The sequence below is a fragment of the Eptatretus burgeri genome, chromosome 4, assembly GCF_056783735.1.
Source record: "Eptatretus burgeri isolate ZD-2024b chromosome 4, Ebu_testis_v1, whole genome shotgun sequence".
In the NCBI taxonomy this organism is placed as follows: domain Eukaryota; kingdom Metazoa; phylum Chordata; class Myxini; order Myxiniformes; family Myxinidae; genus Eptatretus; species Eptatretus burgeri.
In genome coordinates, this window is record NC_140964.1 from 46,933,919 (window position 1) to 46,956,809 (window position 22,891).

Consider the following 22,891-nt stretch of genomic DNA (forward strand, 5'->3'; position numbering starts at 1 on the left):
TTAACGTATACAAACTTACCCATAACGTATTCGACGTGTGCCAGCGTTTTAGCCAAATTTTGCATACGTCAGGCATATGCTGGCTAAATCGCCAAGGTGTGACAAGGCCTTCAGGAAAGATATAGATGCCATAGAGAGGGTTCAGTGCAGGGCTACTGGATTGATTCCAGGCCTAGCTAGACTCAGCTTTGAGGAGCGGCTGAAGGAGACAGAGCTTTGTACACTAGAAAGGAGGCGGTTACGAGCAGATATGATAGAGATATTTAAGATCATGAAAGGTAAAGACAAAATAAATGCAGATGAATTATTCCACAGAGTAGACAGTGATAGGACCAGGGGCCATATCCTGAGAGTAAAGAAGAGGAGAGTTGAGATGGTAGTAAGGTAGGGGACTTTCACTCAGAGAGCAGTTAATGCATGGAATGGTCTCCCTGGAAAAGTAGTGGCAGCAGATAAAGTAGATAAGTTTAAATTCTAATTAGATAGGTACCTGAAAGTTATGGAGATAGAGGGGTATAGGGATGTTTACAGGACTTTTTGGTAGTTTGAGCATTGACGGGTGATTGTGTGCATGTGGTACGGAGTGCTGTTGGGGGTCTTGTCGAGGGGGGTTGTGTGGTTGATGTTGTATGTTTTTGGTCAGGCCCATGCCCCCTCCCCCGAAGGGAAGAAGAAAAATGAAAAAAAAAATATAACAATAAATAATTAATTAACTTTTTAAAATTTGCATTTTCTTCCTTGGATCTTGTGTAGATGAATTAGTGTGGTGTTCGCGTAGGCATGATGGGCTGAATGGCCTCCACCTGTGTTCGATTTCCTTATAAGTCCTTGTACGTCCTTGTAAGTCGTATGTTCCCTGGGTTCGAGGAATAGTTAATTGTCATACAAGACCCAGGAACTCGTTTCTGCAAATAAATAGTTAAATATTAGTGCAAATCACTGAGTAAAATTTACATTAAACAGATGAAATGAAGAAATTTAAGGTGTCTATTTACTTCTGTCGTGTCTCTGTACGGTCACTCTGGAGACATTATCAACAAACTGTCAACGTCAGAGACCATCCATGTTCTGGGTGACCGCATGTAATGTCACATTGGCAGGATAATCATATCCGGTTCGTGCACCTTAGGAATTGGTTCCAGACAGCAAGTTTGACAGGTCATGGTATTCCTGACTTGTGGCCCATCAGTGCCAGAACAGTCGCGAATCGGTTACACAAGCATAACATCTGACCACGACGTCCAGCAGTACGTCTGATTTTGTTTCCAAGTCATTGACATCCATGCATAGCTTGGTGGAGACACATCTGAGGTTCAGGAGACAAGATGGGGCTGCTGTCCTCTTTACAGATGAGTCGAGGTTCCATCTTAACAGTCGTGATGGCCGTTGTCACATTTATCGATGGGAAGGGGAACGTTATGCTGATGTATGTCATCTGCAACATTTGTTGTTTGGCGGTGGAAGTGTTATGGTTTGGGGAGGCATCACCGCACATCACAGAACCCAGCTGGAGGTCATTAATGGCAATTTGACAGGTATTCGGTCTCGTGATGAAGCTCTTCCTCCTCACATCTGCCTGTTCCTTCAGGTTGATGGATGTCACATCACACTTCAACAGGATAACGTGTGTCATGTTGCACCAGTGGTCACAGACTTCATTGCACAACAGAACATTCTCACACTTCCCTGGCCAGCTGTTTTACCTGATCTTTCTCCATCAGAACATGTGTGGGATGAAATGGAACAATGATTGCACCATTTTCGAAACCAGCCAACGACGTTGGCCCAACTGCAGCCGGCCTTGGTACAGATCTCGAATGACATCCCTCAAGCCTTCTTCAACCATCTTGTATCCTCAATGAGGCACGATTGCCAAGCGTTTGTCAACGCAAATGGTAGTCACACCCGATACTGAGCTGTTAACTGACTTTTGACCGCATCCCTCTTCGAGCCTCTGGAGACATGTCTTGCACACGTGTTGACATTCTCATGTCGATTTCATGTTTATCAAACACTAAATATTGGTATGACCAAACAATGTGATGTGTTTGTTTTCAATTCTCATTTCACTTCGGTGTAAATGATGCACAGGAACTTTTTGCGCTCGTATATATTGTGATAAATATGCCGATAAAAACACCACGAACGCCATCTGCAACATTCACTTTTGGTCGGATCTTCCCACTCAGGGCTGGTTTACTGAGGAACCGTGCCAGCGGCTGTGCAATGGATGACAATTGGCCGAGCGAACCAACATTACGAGCCACACTCTATTGTCGATCAGAGGCCAATCAACCGCTTGGGCTAATTACCCTCAGGAGCATGATCTCTGACCAATCCCCCCTCCCCCCAAATAAGTCAATACACAGTTCTTTCTACTGCATGGGGTTTAATCAAGCATGGTGGGAAACACTCGTAATTTCGATTCAAACTTGAAGGGCACTCGGTAGAGCGCATACCTCCGCCACGCAATGACTGATCCACGAGAACATACCAGCCCATTACATTTTTGAAATGTCATGCTGCAGTATATATTGTTCTTGGCCATATCTCTCAATGGTGAAGAATCACTTTAAAAATTTAATAATTCTCGTATCCGGATCCGAATTTGGGTCTTCACCAAAATTGAATAAATTCTTCCTTACCACACACCAAATGTGACCACCAAGTTTCGGCCAAATCTGTCCACAACTTTTTTTGAGATATCGTGGTAGATATCGTTTTTGGCCCTATCGCTCAATGGTGAAGAATCACTTTCAAAATTCTAGTCGTCAGATCCGGATCTGGATCTTCCCTAAAATCGAATCAGTTCATCCTTGTCACACACGCAACTTGCCCTCCAAATTTCATCCAAATCCGTCCACAACTTTTTGAGATATCCTGCTCCTGCACAACTTTTTTGAGATGTGTACCGTGTAGTAAGAGTAAGAGGACTCCCTGTTTTTTTCACACTCGCTTAGCCTATGTTGCTTTAACCTCAATTGCAAAAGGTGCGGAGGAATCCCTGTTTTATTACCTTTTCCGCATTGGAAAGGGGGTATATACAGCAGCTTAAGCGGCGTTCCACCTTATCGTGCCATTTTTCCATGGCTATCTCAGAATCATGATAAGTTCCCCCAGTATGTAATTGCCCCCCTGTGACTTTTCCTGATGTTTTGTTTTACAAACCAGCAAAGATGGAGTTGCGTTTCATAACAACAACTCTAACAAAAAGCTAGCCAAATGGGCTGAGTGGGCGGAGGCCCCACCGTTCCGGGTTTCTTGCATGCAAGCCATGCCCCAGAGGTGAACGGTTGTTCGGTGTGATGTCAGAGAGAGAGAGAGAGAGAGAGAGAGAGAGAGAGAGAGAGAGAGAGAGAGAGAGAGAGAGAGAGAGAGAGAGAGAGAGAGAGAGAGAGAGAGAGAGAGAGAGAGAGAGAGAGAGAGAGAGAGAGAGATCAGGATGAATGCATGAGTGTGGAGTGAGGAACGCACGTGGTCGAGAGAGAGAGAGAACGTGGCTAGGAGATGGCCTGTAAGAACAGGGTTTTACAGCTAGCTTTCCTTCGACGCTTGAAGAAGATGACACGATTCTTGTATTCGTGCTGAGGTGAATTGGCTTGCTTACTGCACAAGACGCTAGCCAATTACTGTTCGGCTGAGCTGTGAAGTGTGTGCATTTCTGAGGAGGGAAGGAGAGTGTGCCTCGTGGCCTGGTCACAGGGTCTCAGAAATCATCTAATCATGTGGGCGATCGTTGTGGACAGACCGGGTGCAAGAGAGGAACGGTCGGCATGTTCGCTCGTGAAAAGAAGCCACACGGGGTCTCTGAGCCTTGGTGTTGAATACCACTCATGAATTGCCTGACCTACGTTTTTCCACTGCGAGAGAGCCATATTTTGGGCCCGTCTACACATGCAGGACGAAGCTCCGCAATTCCAAGGTCCACAAAGACCATCACTGAACCAAGCTAAGTACCAGCATAAAAGAAGCATTTGCGTTTATTTTATTTCCCCTTGTCTGTATTCATGTCTGTGTGTAGAGGCGCCTCAACTTTAGTATTTATTTTCCTTACGTTATTATCATTATCTTTTGAGTTATTGTCCCTTGTAAATATTTATTTTGTCATTAAATTCCCGCATTTATTTTAAGTTGATGTGTCCATGTATTTGCCGTGGGGTTCGAGTATAAAACCCTGTGTGTCCATCTGTGCCTCCGTCGTTCCGCCAGTGCCGTGCCCCACCCCTCCCGCGCGCGTTATAATCTCCGAGGATCAACGTGTCCGCCTCCTAAGAAGAACCGCTCGGCGATCCGGGCTGGCTGTGTTAACCTCCCGTCACCACAATTTGGGTCGGGGGTTTAACCTCAACCACCAGCACCGCAGCAATACACTTTAATTAGTCCGTGAGAGTAGATCGTGGAAAATCCTATCGTAAAATGCATTAAATCACTCAAAGCTCCGAATTTGAAAACGATAGTACTTACAAAAGCAATGTATACAACGATTTGTAGCTATGATGAACGGCATTCGAAATGAGTGAAGAAAGTGGAAAAAATAACTTTATTGTTCAGAAATCATTGTGGCCTGTTCCAGGTTGAGGCATTGTTGAGCAGGTAAAAAAAAAAAAACATGGCGGCTTCAGACCCCAGCGAGATTACCCAGGAAACGCCTTAAGAGCAAGGATGCTGAGGATCGCCTGATGAAGGATATAATTAAATAATGCCGTTAATTATCTTCAAAAGGGGTGTTTTAATTAACCCAAACACCTAATTTTCACTGCTGCAATTCCTTGGAGCTTTATTTGTGTGCATGCAAAGTTTCAGGCTGCTAGATTTTCTGGTTTTGGAGTTATGGAGGAGACACACACATGGACACATCAACACACACACATTGCCTTTTATTAGCATACACATATAATATATCAGAGATGGCCAAACACACAGTTGCTCCATTATAGATAGATTGAGTGTTCTTTTGTTTTCTCATGACAATGTCTGTTGGATGAATTCAATTTTTCAAAAATATTTTATTTATTGTTTTATGAGGCTTGCAGAGGAGATGTTGTCGGTGAACATAGACAGATAGCGCGGGACTTGACGGTAGACCGGACTTGACCCCTCACCCCAATCCCACGATACCAACCCAGTGGATTTTATCCACGCTTTATCCCCTAAATGCTGTGTGTCAGGCAAGGAAGTAGCATGTACATGTACCTTCTTTTCCAAATCATATTGGCTTTTTAATAGACTGTGTATGTGACACCCATCTGCCCATTAGTACAGTATCACCATGTAATTGTGACCTTTAACTTACCTGCTGTACTGTTGACTTTGTTTTTAGCATTGTAATAAACAGACTTCGACATCTCATTAACTACATGTAGATTTACATTTCCACCGCAGTTGCTGTTTGATCATGAGGTTGTCCTGTATTGCCGAAGTCACAGGTTATTAAGTAGTAGTCGTACTTCATAGCGTATGCTTTATTCCATCGCAGTTCTTTTAAAACGAGTTTTTTTTCTTCGGAGAGGAACCAATTTATATGTCTGCAATGCTCCGCAGAACACCGATAACAAGATGTAATTTTTGCTTTAGTCCGACAGATGGTTTGCATTACCTTGCCACGCACAAAGGGCCCTTGATACGGAACCAAGGGTTGACACATGCAATTGATTATACAGAAATTAAAGTTATGTGTACACAGGTTAGTTTTGTGTATGTTTACACGTTCAGACTTGTGCCAAGCTTTTTCTTTTTCTTCTTACTGTTTCTCTTTCTTCCGCTCTGTGCACCGTGCCAGCTTGGCCATACAAATCAAACAACAATGATGTGGATTTATTCGCATCCCTACAGTCTCTTGAAAACGATCTGACAACAATTGTTACCTTGCCAGATTGCAATGGATTACGTTTTAATTTTTCTTCATTTATGTATACTATGTATTTTAATGTAGAAATCTTGGGCTCATTTGAGGAGCTATTCAACAGATGGCAGCAAGTTCACAGACTGATATAGAATCCAAGGGGATGAATAGCAGGAAGGAAAGGGATTGGTGGGATGAGAGGAGGCAGAAGAGAGTTGAGGTGGAGATTTTGGGAGAAAGAATTGGGTGACCATGGGCAGCACTTTTTGAAAGACTGGAGGAAGGGGCATGACCGAACATGACAAAGGAAGTCTGCATTTCATAGAGGGATGATTAATTATACAGAGCATTCAACTTGAATTGGTGAGGGTTCAAGGCCATAAGTGAGTTGGTAAAAACACTGAGCTGATCAACCTGTGTAAGGTGGGCAGGAAGCAGACTTTGGAACTCGGCCTCCTGCAGAGAAATCCTAATCAAATGGACAGCCTCAGACTTTCACTTCCGCAGGGAGCATGATGGGAAGTGGCAGCACCAACCCAGAGTGCGGACCCATACTGCATGATAGTTTCGGATGAAGGTCTCTGTACATTTTACTGAGCTCTGGGTGGCTCGTATCATCCCTGCCATGTGGAAAATACTGACGAATTGACCAGTCTTTGATTGCAGTTTGGAAATATGGTCCACCCAAGATATCTTGTGCCCGAATTTGTGATGGCTGCAGGGGCTGTACATATTTCAGAGGTTGGCCAGAGAAGTAAATTGGGGGTTCAAATGAAAAGGGTTGGGGGAGGTTGCAATCTTGCTTATGGACAGAGCGGGAGCATAGGATTTTCCTGCATTGAAAGACGTGTTCCACATTGCGGTGCAATGACTTGTTTTTTTCAGTTTTTTTTTTTTTTGCTTTTATACCTCCCTGGTATCACATCTCACTTGGGATTGATCCTTTATGGATGCATGGGTTTGACACAAGATCGGACCTTTCAAAGAAAAGGCAAAGATCGTACAATGTCGATCATACGCTCGAGAACTCTGCCATTGGATGACGTCCTCGATTGATTCTTCTGTTCACAAGTTGGTGTTTCGACTTGATGCGAGGAATCTTTGGCCTGGTCATATTCCTTCCACTACAATCAAAAAGCATCAGTGACCCAATCAATCAAACAGAAGACCAAGAAGGAACCCGAACAAGTAAAGAGCAAAGATGGAGTCATCAGGAGGAACCTGGATAGGATTCGGGGTTTCAGCTGCTACTCCACTGCCCTCAAACCCATCTAGGCGCAGCCAAGTGAGCCTTACAGAAAAATTCACAACAATTCACTTCTCTTGAGAGAGAGAGATTTCACGAAAGAGAGGAATAGAGAGTAAAAGAGATGAAAGAGAAGAAAAAGCAAGAATTAGAATGAATAAAGAGAATTGTGAAAAAATTATAAAGAAGTATGACAGAAACAAAGAACAAGGAAGTTGGGAAGAACCCAAATACATAGATTTCAGCACTTACTCCCCAGGCTCAAATGCAGCACCAGGCACAAGCTATCAGAGGGTCCATCAATGGGGAAGCACGGTCCACACCGCATCAGGATATGGTACAAACGTAATGAAACAGTAGAACACGAAGGAGCCCGAAGCAGTAAAGAGCAAAGATGAATATGAGTTCCCTTAATTACCAGGACATTGCAGGAGGAGGCCATTCGGCCCATCAAGCTTGAGTAATGGTTGCCAACATGTGGTTCTTTGTCCGTGCTCTATCCTTTTTAAATGCTGAACGTCAAGCAAGGAAGCAGCACTTACTATTTTGAAAGTCTTTGGTATGACCTGTCGGGATGGGGTTGGAACCATACTGACCTCCCAGACTCATAGCGGACGCTCTACCCATGACACCACCGAGTCGAGTTTTTAAATATACTTGCTCCTTCATTTATTTTATTTTTTCCTTGTTAAATCAATCGTTCTGTAGAAGTCGAGCTCAAGGAAATTGATGAAACGGTCAATAACTTAGCCAGAACTTTTTGGGTGACAGCTACCTCCTCTGTGTAGCATTGTGAGCGAACTGCTTACTGCAGACATGCTGTCAAACCATATTACACAATTGGGGGCATATATGCATCTTCCCTTTCCTCCCTTCCCTGTGACCCCCCCCCCCCAACAATCCCCAATATGTATCTTACATTATTTTAAATCTTCCCCCTTTACTCCCCTCAACCTTGTCCCCCTTCCCCAGCTCCTAACCCCCTTATCCTGACATCACCCATTCACCCAAGTGCATCATAGGTATATGACCCTCTTGTGGGGTTGACCTCAATGGGCCATAATTTTTACCCTGCGTCGTAAATATAATCTCATCTTGGTCTCGTCCTCCTGTTCGAGAGAAATACAATCACTAAACTGACCCCTAAAGTGAGACGTTGACCCATAAACTCCATTATACCCCAATTCACCTGAAGATCCCCTTTGCACACCTTGCACACCTTGCACAGTGAATGTGGTGTGCCCTTTGCCAACTTCTACTCTGTTGTTTTTTCATTTGATGCTCTTTAATCTCCGACGTTGGTTATCGATGAAACTTCTCACCAGGTGTTTCGTGCTTATTAATCTTTCAGAAGGCGTCGAGCGTCCTTAATCTTCTTCCGAGACTTCGTCACAGCCCGTTAATCAACCAGATCATCCGCCTTAGTATCTAAACTTTGCACCGATTTATACTCATTTGTCGTCGGCTTGTCTCGGGAATCTCCACTTCGAATCTGTCCTCTAAATCTTGCTTTGGAATATCCATTTATTAAGTACGTCAAAAACGTGGGATTTTTGACTCCCCCACTTCCCCCCCCCCCAACTACCCTTTTCCCTCCACCTTCTACTCGTGCTCCATACGTGCATGATGCCTCTTCCATTTTCTTCCTTCCACTGCCTTGCTCCTATCGCTCTCTCTTATCACCTTCCATTCTCTTCCTTTTCTAATTCTAAATATTCTCAATTTGGTATCTCACGATACGTAATAAATAAACGGCTCCTTACAAGCCTTTTGAGATGAGGCTGGGTAGAGAAGAACATCTATTTATCCTGGTGAGTCATATATATTTACCTCCTCCACCGAAGGTGGATAGAGATAACGTTTTCACCCCTATCTGTCAGTTTGTTACTTGCAAAATTTTCAAGTGTATTGGTCGGTCACGTGTGTTATTCTGTGTGTCTGTCTCTGTTTGCTTGTCTGTCTGTCTGTGTCTGTGTCTGTGTCTGTATATCAATTGCCTACAGGTCACAATTTTAATCCGATCTTGACGTACTTCACCACCTGGTAAACATACGCCAAAGGTCAACAACTTTGTCATATTTATAAAATCTCCAATTTTCATCCATTCGCCTTGAAATTTGAAGATGATTTTCATATCAGGTCACTGAATTCAACCACGAGTTATTTTTGAGGCCAACATATAGGCCAAAAGGTCAACATAGGCCAAAGGTCAACAACTCAGTAAAAATTCTAAAATCCTCAATTTTCATCCGATTGACTTTATATTTGAAGAGGATTTGCAGATTTGGTCATTTAATTCAACCACCAATTGTTTTAAAGGTCAAATTTGTTTTCGGGATTTCACAACTATCGTGCTATGCACGTCTTTCTTGTTTGTCTGTCTGTTTTTTACTGACGAAATCAAAAGATTTCAAAAGAAATCAAAAGATTTCTTAAGTATATTGATGACTTCCGTCATCTGTTTGTGTGTTTGTTTGTTTGTGTGTGTGTGTGTGTTTGTGTTTGTGTGTTTGTTTGTAGGCACGATAACTCGAGAACGGAAGAAGATACCAATGTCAAATTACACTACGTGATTCAGGAGGGTGATGGCTAGCGCTGATTAGATTTTGGTCAAAATCAGTCAAAGGTCAAGGTCACAGTGAGGTCAAACATTCGATTTTTGATGGTTTGGTACAGAATCATAGTTGAAACTTCTGGTTTGCGTTGCTACCTTCTCTAGAGACAGATTTTATTAGACAAGGTCAGAGGTCAAGTTGACGATTTCGTTAGTACCAGTCTATGACTGCTTGTTTGTGTGTTTGTGTGTGTGTGTGTGTTTGTAGGCACGATAACTCGAGAACGGAAGAAGCTAGCAATAACAAATTACACCACGTGATTCAGGAGGGTGATGGCTCGCGCTGATTAGATTTTGATCAAAATCAGTCAAAGGTCAAGGTCACAGTGAGGTCAAACATTCGATTTTTGATGGTTTGGTACAGAATCATAGTTGAAACTTCTGGTTTGCGTTGCTACCTTCTCTAGAGACAGATTTGATAAGACAAGGTCAGAGGTCAAGTTGACAATTTCGTAAGTAGCAGTCTATGACTGCTTGTTACTTAAGAAATCTAAAGATTTCGTAAGTATATTGATGACTTCCGTCCTCTGTTTGTGTGTTTGTATGTGTGTGTGTTTGTGTGTTTGTTTGTAGGCACGATAACTCGAGAACGAAAGAAGCTACCAATGTCAAATTAAACCACGTGATTCAGGAGCGTGATGGCTAGCACTGATTAGATTTTGGTCAAAATCGGTCAAAGGTCAAGGTCACAGTGAGGTCAAACATAATTCTGTAAATTCTTGTGGAGAAATTGAGTTTTTTTGCTTCGGTCGAAGTTACGAGTTGGTTTTAACTTCGATTTTAATTTTGTCTTCGGTTTTTGTAATCGCTTAGGACGCCTAACACTTGCTTGTCGAAATTCTAGTAAAAATCCGATGATTTGGAGACGTTTTAAGATTGTATAAAAAATATTTCACCCGCTGCGTCACGGCTCGTCACGTGGTGCAGCGCGCTCGAGCAGACGCGTCGTTGAGTCACGTAAAGTTTTTGTGTGTGCGCACTGACGGTGTTTTCGATAAAGATGGTGTTTAAAAGTAATTTTTTATCCCAATAAAGGTTATCGTCGCATGCCTGACTCGCTAAGCCGTCGGATTATGTAAAGATTGTTGGTGGATGGCCGAATATTAAGGTTTTGTGACTTTGATAAAATAATATTAAATAATTGCATGGAGAAATGGAGATTGTTGCTTCGGTCGACGTTACGATTTTTGATGGTTTGGTGCAGAATCATTGTAGAAACTTCTGGTTTGCGTCGCTACCTTCTCTAGAGACAGCTTTTATGAGACAAGGTCAGAGGTCAAGTTGATGATTTCGTAAGTACCAGTCTATGACTGCTTGTTACTTACGAAATCTAAAGATTTCGTAAGTATATTGATGACTTCCGTCCTCTGTTTGTGTGTTTGTTTGTGTGTGTGTGTGTGTGTGTTTGTTTGTAGGCACAATAACTCGAGAACGGAAGAAGCTACCAATGTCAAATTACACCATGTGATTCAGGAGGGTGATGGCTAGCGCTGATTAGATTTTGGTCAAAATCGGTCAAAGGTCGAGGTCACAGTGAGGTCAAACATTTGATTTTTGATGGTTTGGTACAGAATCATAGTAGAAACTTCTGATTTGCGTCGCAACCTTCTCTAGAGACAGATTTTATTAGACAAGGTCAGAGGTCAAGTTGGCGATTTCGTAAGTACCAGTCGATGACTGCTTGTTTGTTTGTTTGCTTGTTTTTGTGCAGGATATCTCAAAAAGTTGTGCACGGATTCAGATGAAATTTGTGGGGCAGGTTGGGTGTGTGACAAAGATGAATTGATTCGATTTTGGTGAAGTTCTGAATCTGGATCCGGGCAGAAGTATGCGCCATACCGAGTGCCCTTTTAGTTATCCATGTTGTCTTTTCATTCATTAGCTTTATCTGACCATACTGCTGTTTGCCCCGTTTGTGCCAAATGCTCGGTTTTAGCCGACCCTTTGTTGGCAGTTTTAATCCTCTCACGCACTTCAATGATGGGTTCATCGATTAGGCCGATGACTTAAATACCACTGACATGGTACACGACAAGAAGAGCTAGTTGATTTTCCTGTTGCTTGGATAAAAGGGGTGTATTGAATCGTGGCTTTGCAGGCAGAAGTGTCAGGTCTCGAGATGGAAGATGGGAGACCTGTGATTCTGAGGAAAGCAAAAGATGTCTCTGAAGATACAATTTAAGAAGGTCACAATATTTTTTCCTTATGTAAAAGCTCATCTTTAACTCGGTCAGTCACTTACTTGCAAGCTCAAGAATACTGGTGTCCTGTTCCGGTGCCAGCATGAGGCACTTTGGCTGAACGCATCTGAAGACTTCTGTCTCACCTGCGTTTAGTTTGTAGATATTACAGACCACATACTCACAAAAATATGGTTGTAGTCAAGAAGATCCAGATTCAAAACAGAAGGCACCACCTTTAGCTTAGCTGTGTAACAGGCAAGGCTCATGTCTGACGTTTCAACCATAAAGTGGTCTTCTTCTGAGATATATGGCCAACTCAGAAGCATATCAAACAACCAGCAGTCCTGGATAAAGACCATTTGGTGGTCTACATCTGAGCTAAGTTGGGCAGTTATGCTTGTGGGTAGTGCTTTCTTATTTGAATAAAGATCCCATGGTATCTTTTGAAAAGAGTATCCTGATTAAATGTCCATTTGGGATTATCAGTGTAATGAACACTACTTTCAGTGGGTGAGTGTCCTTCAGTGTGTACATCACTTTGGAATGTTGGGCTAAGTAGCTGCTTTCTGTACCTGTTACTTGTAGATATTAAATGTTGATTAAAAATTTTTTTTTTTTTTTACATCAACAGATGTATCGTTGTTTTTTTTTGTTCCAAAAAACTTTCTAGCAATTATTTTTCGAAAAAAATCCCAATATATAATAACTTTTGAAGTTGTCTGTGTGTGTGTGTGTGTGTGTGTGTGTGTGTGTGTGTGTGTGTGTGTGTGTGTGTGTGTGTGTGTGTGTGTGTGCGCATGTGTGTGTGTGTTTTGGTCTATTATGCAAAAGAGAGGTTCAAAGAGGGACAGGAGGGAGATTGAAGATGATCCACGGTCTGGAAGACCTTCAAAGAGCAGAACGGTGGACAACATCGAGCGTGTGAAGCAGATGGTGCACGCAGATCGTCGACTCACGGTGCAGATGATTGCTGAGGAACTTTCCATCAACAAGGACACTGTCTGGAGCATCATCACTGAAAATCTCGAAGTGCACAAGGTGTGCGCAAGGATGGTCTCCAAGCTGTTGTCCGAGGACCAGAAACAGCAAAGAGTCACTGACTGTCAAGACACTATCGAGCACCTCGAGGACGATCCAGACCTGCTCGGGAGAGTCAATACTGGCGATGAATCGTGGATATTCGAATATGATCCCAAGACCAAACGGCAGAGTCGTCAGTGGAAAATTCCGGCATCACCAAGACTAAAGAAAGCAAGGATGTTAAAGTCGAAAGTCAAGGTGATGCTCATCGCGTTTTTTGACATCAAGGTCATTGTCCACTTGGAGTTTCTACCACAGGGTCAAACAGTGAATCAATACGTGTACAAGGATATCCTCCGGCGCCTCATGAGATCAGTCCGGGACAAGAGGAGGAATCTGTGGGAGAACAACGTCTGGGTGCTCCACCATGACAATGCCCCTGCTCACAGTGCCCTGGGCATCCTACAGTTTCTGGCGGAGAGGAACATGCCAACTCTGGAGCAACCCCCGTATTCACCAGACTTGGCCCCTTGTGATTTTTTCCTATTCCCCAAGCTCAAGGGGGTGATCAAGGGGACCCGATTTCCTGATGTGGAGGCCATCAAAAGGGCCGTGACGACGGAGCTCCAGATGATTCCAGAAGAAGCCTTCCGGGGGTGCATCGAAGTGTGGAAGAAGAGGATGGACAAGTGTGTGAAACTGGAAGGAGACTATTTTGAAGGGGACAAGCTGTGATTTCAATATATGTTTTGGAATAAAATTTCTGTGAAGTTAGTCCCGTTACTTTTAAAACGGACCTCGGAGGTGATCTACTGATGTGGACCCATGGTCGATGTTGTGGATCTACTGTATTGTTGTAGGTAATCTACTGATGTGGACCCATTGTCGATGTTGTGGATCTACTGATGTAGGTAATTTTGTGATGTGGACCTGTGATGTCGAGGTGGTGGACCTTATCTGACAAAGAATCAAAAATTTGAGGAAGAGCCCAGCTGATGATCTGTGTGGTCGGGAAACTAGTTACGTTTTTAGGTTGAGGTTCTTACTTTAGGTAAAGGAACTATATCGAGGTTTACATTTGAAATAAACTTTAATATAGGATGTTGTGAAATTAACATTATTTACAGCAATCCTTTAAATAGTATTTTATATTTACAGGAATATCCGTTTCTGCCCAATAAATAAGTAGAATTGTGAGGAACTGATATGAAAGCACAAAGTGTGTGTGTGTGTGTGTGTGTGTGTGTGTGTGTGTGTGTGTGTGTGTGTGTGTGTGTGTGTGTGTGTGTGTGTGTGTGTGTGTGTTTTTTTTGGGGGTTTTTTTGTATTCATGTATTTTCAAAAGTATTTTGAACACAATTTGAATTTCGTCCTGATTAACATCCCCTGACCTGAGGTGAAAGCTATTTTGACATGTATCGTGTAATCTTTTTGACAGTAATGGCATCAATCGTGCTCGTGCCGTGTCGGTCTGCAGTGCAATCTGGTGTGTATTTCGTCGTCTGACTTTCCTCTTTGTTGCTGGGCTACATTCGTAATGGGAATGAAAACAGCCCCTTGAGTTTGAAAAGAGCCCAAGATTTCCCCTCTAACATGGCACTGCAGGTATCTATTTAGAGGAGGAATTTTAACGAAATTTTGAGACGTTTTTCACCAAAGACAAGCAGGAGGAAGAAAGATGAAAGGTTCAGACTGATGGACGGAATTGGAGAATGTTCCTCCACCAAGGAGAAGCTGACATTTGGGCTGTTGACCCTTCGTCAGAGAAAAAGTAAGGGAGTCCAACGAAGGGTTATTGCCCAAAATGTCAACTTCTCCTTGTTTCACATGGCCTTTAACATACTTCAATCAACCTCTTGTTGATTCTATCCTTCATTGTACTTGTCCACCAAAGCAGAATGATAGATTTTTTGAGAAAGATAGATTTTTGTTTGAGATCATGGCACATTCAGAAAGTCAAACCGGCAGCTCTGAGGACCAAACCTCAAGTTTCTATGAAGTATGCCTTATCTGACAAACATTAATTTTGTCATCTTGTGCGTCTGTTGATCTCTAAGGTCATCAGAGCATCAAATAGACACTTTGTGGTTATTTTGGTTTTAATGGGCAATCCCATCCTATGATGCAGATCTTGCTTGGTGTACCCAGTGATTTTATATTGTCACCATCATGGGGCTGGTATGTAATGGTCCATTGTTTATTTATTTAATTATTTTACAAGAGGCGTTGCGAGATCTGAAGTAACCACAAGCAGGTGCGAACAGTCGAGACATCCAGCCTAAAAATGGCAGTTGCTGTGTTTGTATTTGAATCTGATTGTCACCCCAGCAGTTGCAATTCTACAAGATACCAGCTGAGCCATATTTTCACACGCCATTTCTTCTCTGCCAGGTGCTTTCAAGTTTCAATTATCCAAGCTGGAAAAATATACAAAAGGTTCTCTTCTCTTTGCATTATTTCAAGAGTACTGTGGGTGGTCACGCTTGGATTGAAGTGCGTTGTTTGAATTAGTTAGGCCAGTACTTAAGCTGTGTGTAAAAATGAAGCTGAAGTTGAGAGCCCCATTTCTGACTACCTCGAAAATTTTGCTTAATGTAAACTCTGCAAAGGGCTCTTCCAAGCAGCTGGATGAATCGTCGCACAAGGTCTCACCAATTGGAATATTTTCCACACCATGTACTACCATAGATACCATTTGATAACGGGCATCAAGTATTGTTGGTTCTAAATGTATGGTAGTTTTGGACATGGTTTGAAGAGTTGCTCAGAAAGCACCGAATCGCCAGAACCGATATCGCATGGAACTATGGAAGACTGCCCTTATCCTTCTCTTCTTTCCAGCGAAGACGATTTAAAAACCGTTATTTCACAACGAGTGCAGTTCAAGTCGATAGCTGCAGTTGGCACACATTGGAGAGTGGACCCGGTATCGTGGTGTACATGGCAATGATGTGTTTTCCCCAATTGTTGGTGAGAGCATGGTTGGCCCAGAAAGAGGATGTTTGAGGACCTGTAGTTAATGTCTTTGTAGTAACTCTTGTTCGATACCACTTAGCACATTTTAGCTGTCTAAGGACTACACTTTCCATTGCACTGTCATGCTGGTGGAGGAAAATGTATATATCGACCTCTCTTTAGATTTATTTGTTTGTACAAACTCCAGATCGAACATGGTCTTATAGAGCGAGGGAGTGGCATAAAAATGGTAAATTAAACAAAAAATCGTAATTTGACACCAGGGACCGAGTCATGTAGTTCTGTCAAGTCATGGCTGACTTCTGGTGGCATTTATGACAGTGACAGATATGATTTATTTTAAAATGTGGAGTATTTGTACAATAATCAAGTTTTAAGACTTAAACAAAGTGCTCAATATGACCTTGATATGCCTGGTGTTGGCTTAATGGTTAGGGTGGTGGGCTTGGGATCCTAGAATGGTTCGGGTGGTGGGCTTGGGATCTTAGAATGGTTGGGGTGGTGGGCTTGGGATCCTAAAATGGTTAGGGTGGGTGGGCTTGGGATCCTAGAATGGTTAGGGTGGTGGGCTTGGGATCCTAGGGTCCTGAGTTCAAATACTGCTCAGCCATTGAATTAATACCAGGTGGGGTTGACTCAGCCTGTTATCCTTCTGAGGTTGGCAAAATGAGTACCAGCTTGCTGGGATGATTGAGCCATTTGAGTATGCTCTGTTAGAGTGGTGACCTGTCCAAGAATGTGCCCAATAGCCTCGGAGACTGCTCTGGCAGTACTGATGCTCTGCATAGAGTGTGGTCCCAATGGAATGGATGGAATATGACCTCCAATGGATGGATGGAAAAAAATGACCTCCCTTTTGTTCTATGCATTTTCTTATTCACAGCAACAGGTTACATATCGCTTTTCGAAGGGTGTCTTGTGCGTCTTCAGTGATGATCTGAAATACTGCATCTTTTAAATCAGCAATTGTAGTTGTTTTCAACTGAAACGTTCTCCCTTTGTCCGTGTGTGCGTGTGCATGTGCGTGTGTCCTCCATAACTCCAAAACCATGAAACCAAGCAGAACTTTGTATGCACACAAAGAAAACTCCAAGGGAGTGCATGAGTGAAAATTGAGTGTTTGGGTTAATTAAAACACCCCTTTTGAAGATAATTGACGCATGCCTTATTTAATTATAGCGAATGCAGTGAGCTTCATACTTAACGCGTGCACATGAGAGAATAGGAAACAACAACAACACAATACCCTGGCAATTGTGAATCCGTGTCGTTGCCTATGACCCTTTTGCTTCCGTTTTTGTTTTGTTTCTGCTTTTTTTTTGTTTCCGGTTTTTGTCATGGGGAATGATGCATGCCGGGAGATAAAGGCATCGTCGGAGACATGAAAGACCCAAATAATATCAGACATGTTGTATATTTCCTCCACTGATTTTAATAAAGATATCTCCCGCATCATCAAAAAATAATTTTTAATCGTGATTTATGTTATTTGATCGCTGATCCCGAATCCAGGCCGAAGTAACCGGAAATTGCGTATACAGTTGTGAACAAGTTATAGGTAAAGTCAGAAGCGAATGTAAGTGTGGTGTAGTGATAGAAGATGCTTAGCAGGCAGACACGAGCGGGGGAACAGTCGAGCCGGGCTGTGTTGCACAAGCGCGAGCGCGGTCGTACTTTGCCCGCGGGCGTACTTTGCCCGCGGCTCTCCTTTATTGCGTACTCAGCACACTCACGAGCCGGGCGACTCCAGCATTACTACAACGCCTCAGGCGGCGCGCACACCTTATATCCCGGCAGACACGATGACCACCACGACCACTCCTCCCCTCATCATGCCCCGCCCTGCATGCCCGCAAACTACACCACAGTAAGAAGAATACTACGTTCAATCTAGTATATATTTTTTTAGATGAGATCCTGTTCTAGGTGGTGTAGTTGTTGTTGTGAAGGTAATGTTGAGGTAATATTAATTTTTTTAGATGAGATCCTGTTCTAGGCGGTGTAGTTGTCGTTGTGAAGGTAATGTTGAGGTAATATTGTTTTTTTTTTTAGATGAAATCCTGCTCTTGGCGGTGTAGTTGTTGTTGTGAAGGTAATGTTGAGGTAATATTGTTTTTTTTTTTAGATGAGATCCTGTTCTTGGCGGTGTAGTTGTCGTTCAAAAAAGAAGTAATGTTGAGGATTTTTTTTTTCAGATGAGATCATGTTCTAGGCAGTGTAGTTGTTGTTGTGAAGGTAATGTTGAGGATTTTTTTTTCAGATGAGATCATGTTCTAGGCGGTGTAGTTGTTGTTGTGAAGGTAATGTTGAGGAATTTTTTTTTCAGATGAGATCATGTTCTAGGCGGTGTAGTTGTTGTTGTGAAGGTAATGTTGAGGAATTTTTTTTTCAGATGAGATCATGTTCTAGGCGGTGTCGTTGTTGTTGTGAAGGTAATGTTGAGGATTTTTTTTTTCAGATGAGATCATATTCTAGGCGGTGTCGTTGTTGTGAAGGTCAGGTAATATTTATTTTCTTCATCGCAAAAAGTCTGTTTAATTTAATATATTTAAGAAGCGAATGTAAGAAGAATTCTACATTCGCTTCTCGGCTTCGCCTATTCCATATTAACCTTTATCAGGCACATCCTCGGTCACCGCTTTCAATGGGGGTCTTAAGGCATATCCAGGGTAATCTCGTTGGGGTCTGAAGCCGCCATGTTTTTTGGCCTGCTCAACAATGCCTTGACTTGGAGTAGGCCGCAAAAATTTCTTCAAGAGAAAGGTTTTTTTTTTCACTTTCCTCAGTCATATTATCGAATGCCAGTTTGTCGTAACTATGAATTGCTGGGTGTATCGCTTTTGTCCATGCTATAATTTTCAAATTAGGATCTTGGAGTGAGCATAGCAAATCTTGGAGTGGAGTGACGTGTGTGTGTGTTCTTGGAGTGGAGTGACGTGTGTGTGTGTGTTCTTGAAGTGGAGTGACGTGTGTGTGTGTGTTCTTGAAGTGGAGTGACGTGTGTGTGTGTGTTCTTGGAGTGGAGTGACGTGTGTGTGTGTTCTTGGAGTGGAGTGACGTGTGTGTGTGTTCTTGGAGTGGAGTGACGTGTGCGTGTGCGTGTGCGTGTGCGTGCGTGTCTGTGTCTGTGCATTTTCCCACTATCTACTCTCATGGACTATTTAAAGTATATCTTCGAAATATTATTTTGGCTTTCAGGATCGGATATTGTCCGGATTAAATAAGTGTGGAAATCTGTGGTGAAATCTGATAATTTAAAGAAATAACGAGACTTATAACTAAGCCAATATACCTATTTTTCTTACAACAAGCAGGGCTCTGGTCCCTCCTTCTTCATACATACACACAAAAATGTCTACTTTTCAAAGCATAAAACTCATCTTTTTTCTACTGTTTGGACAATTATATTGAGTGAACAAATGATTTAAGAATGTGCTAAAATTAACGAGCTTCATTGAGCTATATGATTTAATGCATTCACTTCTTGACATCGTGCCCTCTGGACTCTCCCCCAGAGGGACTGCTTATCCATAGGGTGGGTCTGCCAGATCTGTGTCTATATTTTCGGAGGTTTCATGAGGCACTCTACAGGGAAACAAAGCAAATCTGGTGAAATAAAGTTATAACGTTTAGGCCCGGTCACACCTTGACGTTTTAGCCAGCGATGGCAACGTATTAAAATGTATGTAAAACGCTGGCTTACGTTGAACTTTTGATGGTTTTTTTTTAAAGATTCGGACGTATTCATAGCGACTTGGTCTTATGTATAACGCATTGGTAACGGACACGGAACATTTCGTTGTGTTATAGATAACTTATACCAACGAATGCTGAACCTGTTGTCGGCCTACACAACCTATGCCCAACGATAGTCTAACTTAGGCATAGCGCGCTGCACGCATCGCCGACGATGTCGTGACGTAGCCTATTAAAAGGCTGATGCACAACGATTTGAATCATAACTGCCGTAGAAATGGAAGTGTCAACATCGCGGTCACACCTTGGCGATCTTGCCAGCGTATGCCGACCTAAGAATAATGTGTCTAAAACGTTGGGGCACGTCAAATACGGTATGAGTAAGTTTGGTATACGTGAGTAGAACGCTAAAGTACGCTATCATACGTCGTAGTAAGTAGAGTACGTCAAGAAATTTTAAACATGTTCAAAATTTTATGACGTACTCGGCGTATGACACACGTTCCGCATGCGATGGGGATAAGTTTTACACACGATATGTGGACGCTTACACACGTCCACAAACGCTACTTATAAGCTACTCATAAGTCGAAACACGTCGCGGTAATGTCTTTTTTTTACGCGAAACTTATTTCTAACTTGTGTTTGACGTGCTTTGAACCAATTCTTTACGTAGTCCCAACACACATCGACGTATGTAGACGTATTCCAATGCCGTCTTCCGGTCGACAAAAAAAAAAAATGAATGTGTTTCTAGCTTACAATTGCCATATAAAGACGTGTTCCCAGCGGTTTTGGGAATTGGTATATAAAAATGGTGTTCATAAAAGGGGAACCCAACAGTGTTTTCGAGTTCCTTTTTGAGTCGATGTCCATGTCAGCAGTAACAGTATCAGTATCAGTATTAGTATTAGTATTAGTAGTAGTTTGTTCATGTTGGCACTAGTAGGTGAGTGTGAGGGGGAGGGTGTGGGTTATGAGGGATCGTCCTTGCGTTTAACGATTTAATGATTTAAATGATAAACTCAACGATTTAAATGGCTGCATCTCCACTATTGAAAGTAGACGCTTGCGCTCAACAATTGGATTTTTTTTTACACTCAACGACTTTTAAACGGTACCACTCAGCTATTTTCATTGTTTACAATGAACGATTTAAATTGCTGTCACTCGCCTTTGTTTTTTGACGCTGGGGTTTGGAAATTTTAATCGTTTCTTCTGAACGTGTTAAAACGCTCAAACTCGACTATTTTAACTAGACGCTGCCGATGGACAATTGGAATGATAGCCAAACTAGACATCGAAGTGTGAACATCCTCGTCATGCCGAAGAAAAGTTTGAAGAATGCTGCAAATAAGTGTCCTGGCCGTGGCCGTGGACGCTGACGCAAGGACGATCCATTATACCGACGTCTTTCAGCCTATGAGTAACTTAAAAGTAACGTCTGTCGATGTGTGGCAACGATCGCGTAACGTGCCAACAACACGTTAATCATAGGTTAGAAATAAGTTTCGGGTACGCTAAACATTACCTCGGCGTGTCTCAACTTATGATTAACTTACAAGTAGCATGTGTTGACGTCTGTCAACGATCGCAGACCGTGCATACAACCTGTGGCCAGCGTAGCGGAACGTGTGAGTCATACGCCGGCATACGTCGTGAAATTTCAAGCATGAAAACATTTGAGGACAACCAAAAAGTACAACGTTTAAAGCCAGCGTACAATGACGTATGGCAGTGTTTTTCAGCGTGCTCTCAATGTTATCAAAACTTACCCATAATGTATTCAACGTGTGCCAGCGTTTTAGAAAAAAAATTCAAAAATCGGCATACGTTGGCTAAAACGTCAAGGTGTGACCGGGCCTTTTGCGCGGAACTCGAACCGACGTAACACATGACGCATGCACAGACGAGCAGGCAACGTGGCAGATGATCTGCAATGATTATTTAATGGGACATCTTTATGATGTCTCCAAGGTTGTTCTACATTAAACAGCAACTCTTTTGTGGATAAAGTCATTATCTGAACGAATTCATTTAATTTCTTTAACTGCTGTGGGTGTGGTGAAGACCGGCTTTAAAGATAAAGGTATCCTATATAGTATGTAGCCACAGCTTGGCCAGCCGTTCCTTGTCAACCATTTGACTGGAGTGCTTGCTTGAGTGCTTAAGCCATTTTCCGAGAACCTGACAGTCGATAGCGGTACTGCGCAACATCACTTTGAGAAAATCTTTCATTCACTATGGACGGTTTTGCCGCGCCACGTCATTTAGAGCGAGTGGTTCATGCTTCGTCATCCTGAGCAACTGGTTCATGCTTTGTCATCCTGAGCGAGTGGTTCATGCTTTGTCATCCTAAGCGAGTGCTTCGTGCTTCGTCATCCTGAGCGAGTGGTTCGTGCTTCGTCATCCTGAGCGAGTGGTTCGTGCTTCGTCGTTCTGAGCGAGTGGTTCGTGCTTCGTCGTCCTGAGCGAGTGGTTCGTGCTTCGTCGTCCTGAGCGAGTGGATTCGTGCTTCGTCGTCCTGAGCGAGTGGTTCGTGCTTCGTCGTCCTGAGCGAGTGGTTCGTGCTTCGTCGTCCTGAGCGAGTGGATTCGTGCTTCGTCGTCCTGAGCGAGTGGATTCGTGCTTTGTCGTCCTGAGCGAGTGGATTCGTGCTTCGTCGTCCTGAGCGAGTGGTTCGTGCTTCGTCGTCCTGAGCGAGTGGCTCGTGCTTCGTCGTCCTGAGCGAGTGGCTCGTGCTTCGTCGTCCTGAGCGAGTGGCTCGTGCTTCGTCATCCTGAGCGAGTGGCTCGTGCTTTGTCATCCTGAGCGAGTGGTTCTTGCTTTGTCATCCTGAGCGAGTGGTTCATGCTTCGTCATCCTGAGCGAGTGTTTCATGCTCCATCATCCTGAGTAAGTGGTTCATGTTCTGTCATTCTGAGCGAGTTTTGAAATAACACCCAATTTCTGAGCTGTTTGCTGTATTTACATCTTTTGTAAATTACCGAGCTAAATTATTTTCCACCCGTCAAACGCAGATGTTTTTAAGGAATAATGTTCGTGAACGTATCCCTGAAATGTCTAAATAAATGCAACATTGTTTTTCAGTGAAAGCTAATCAAGGTTTCTGGGTTGCATACAGTACTTACTTGCTGTTGTCTGTAATCACACTGACTCCAACCTGCTGATTCCCGAAAAATTGCCGATATCGGCCTTGCGTGTGTGTGTGTGTGTGTGTGTGTGTGTGTGTGTGTGTGTGTGTGTGTGTGTGTGTGTGTGTGTGTGTGTGTGTGTGTGTGTGTGTGTGTGTGTGTGTGTGTGTGTGTGTGTGT

The 22,891-nt window shown here is 43.0% G+C and overlaps 1 protein-coding gene across 3 annotated transcripts in view; it reads left to right on the forward strand.

The window, feature by feature from the left end:
* Nucleotides 1–22,891, forward strand: part of LOC147027969 (RNA-binding motif, single-stranded-interacting protein 3-like) — an 870,038-nt gene that overhangs the window by 235,642 nt on the left and 611,505 nt on the right. The window contains exon 1 of one of the 3 annotated variants that reach the window (XM_085877868.1): nt 18,628–18,644. The exons of the other annotated variants lie outside the window; for them this stretch is intronic. The gene's annotated coding sequence lies outside the window, so the exon portion shown is untranslated. Of the gene's footprint in view, nt 1–18,627; nt 18,645–22,891 lie in introns of those variants that run through there. 3 annotated transcript variants of the gene reach the window in all.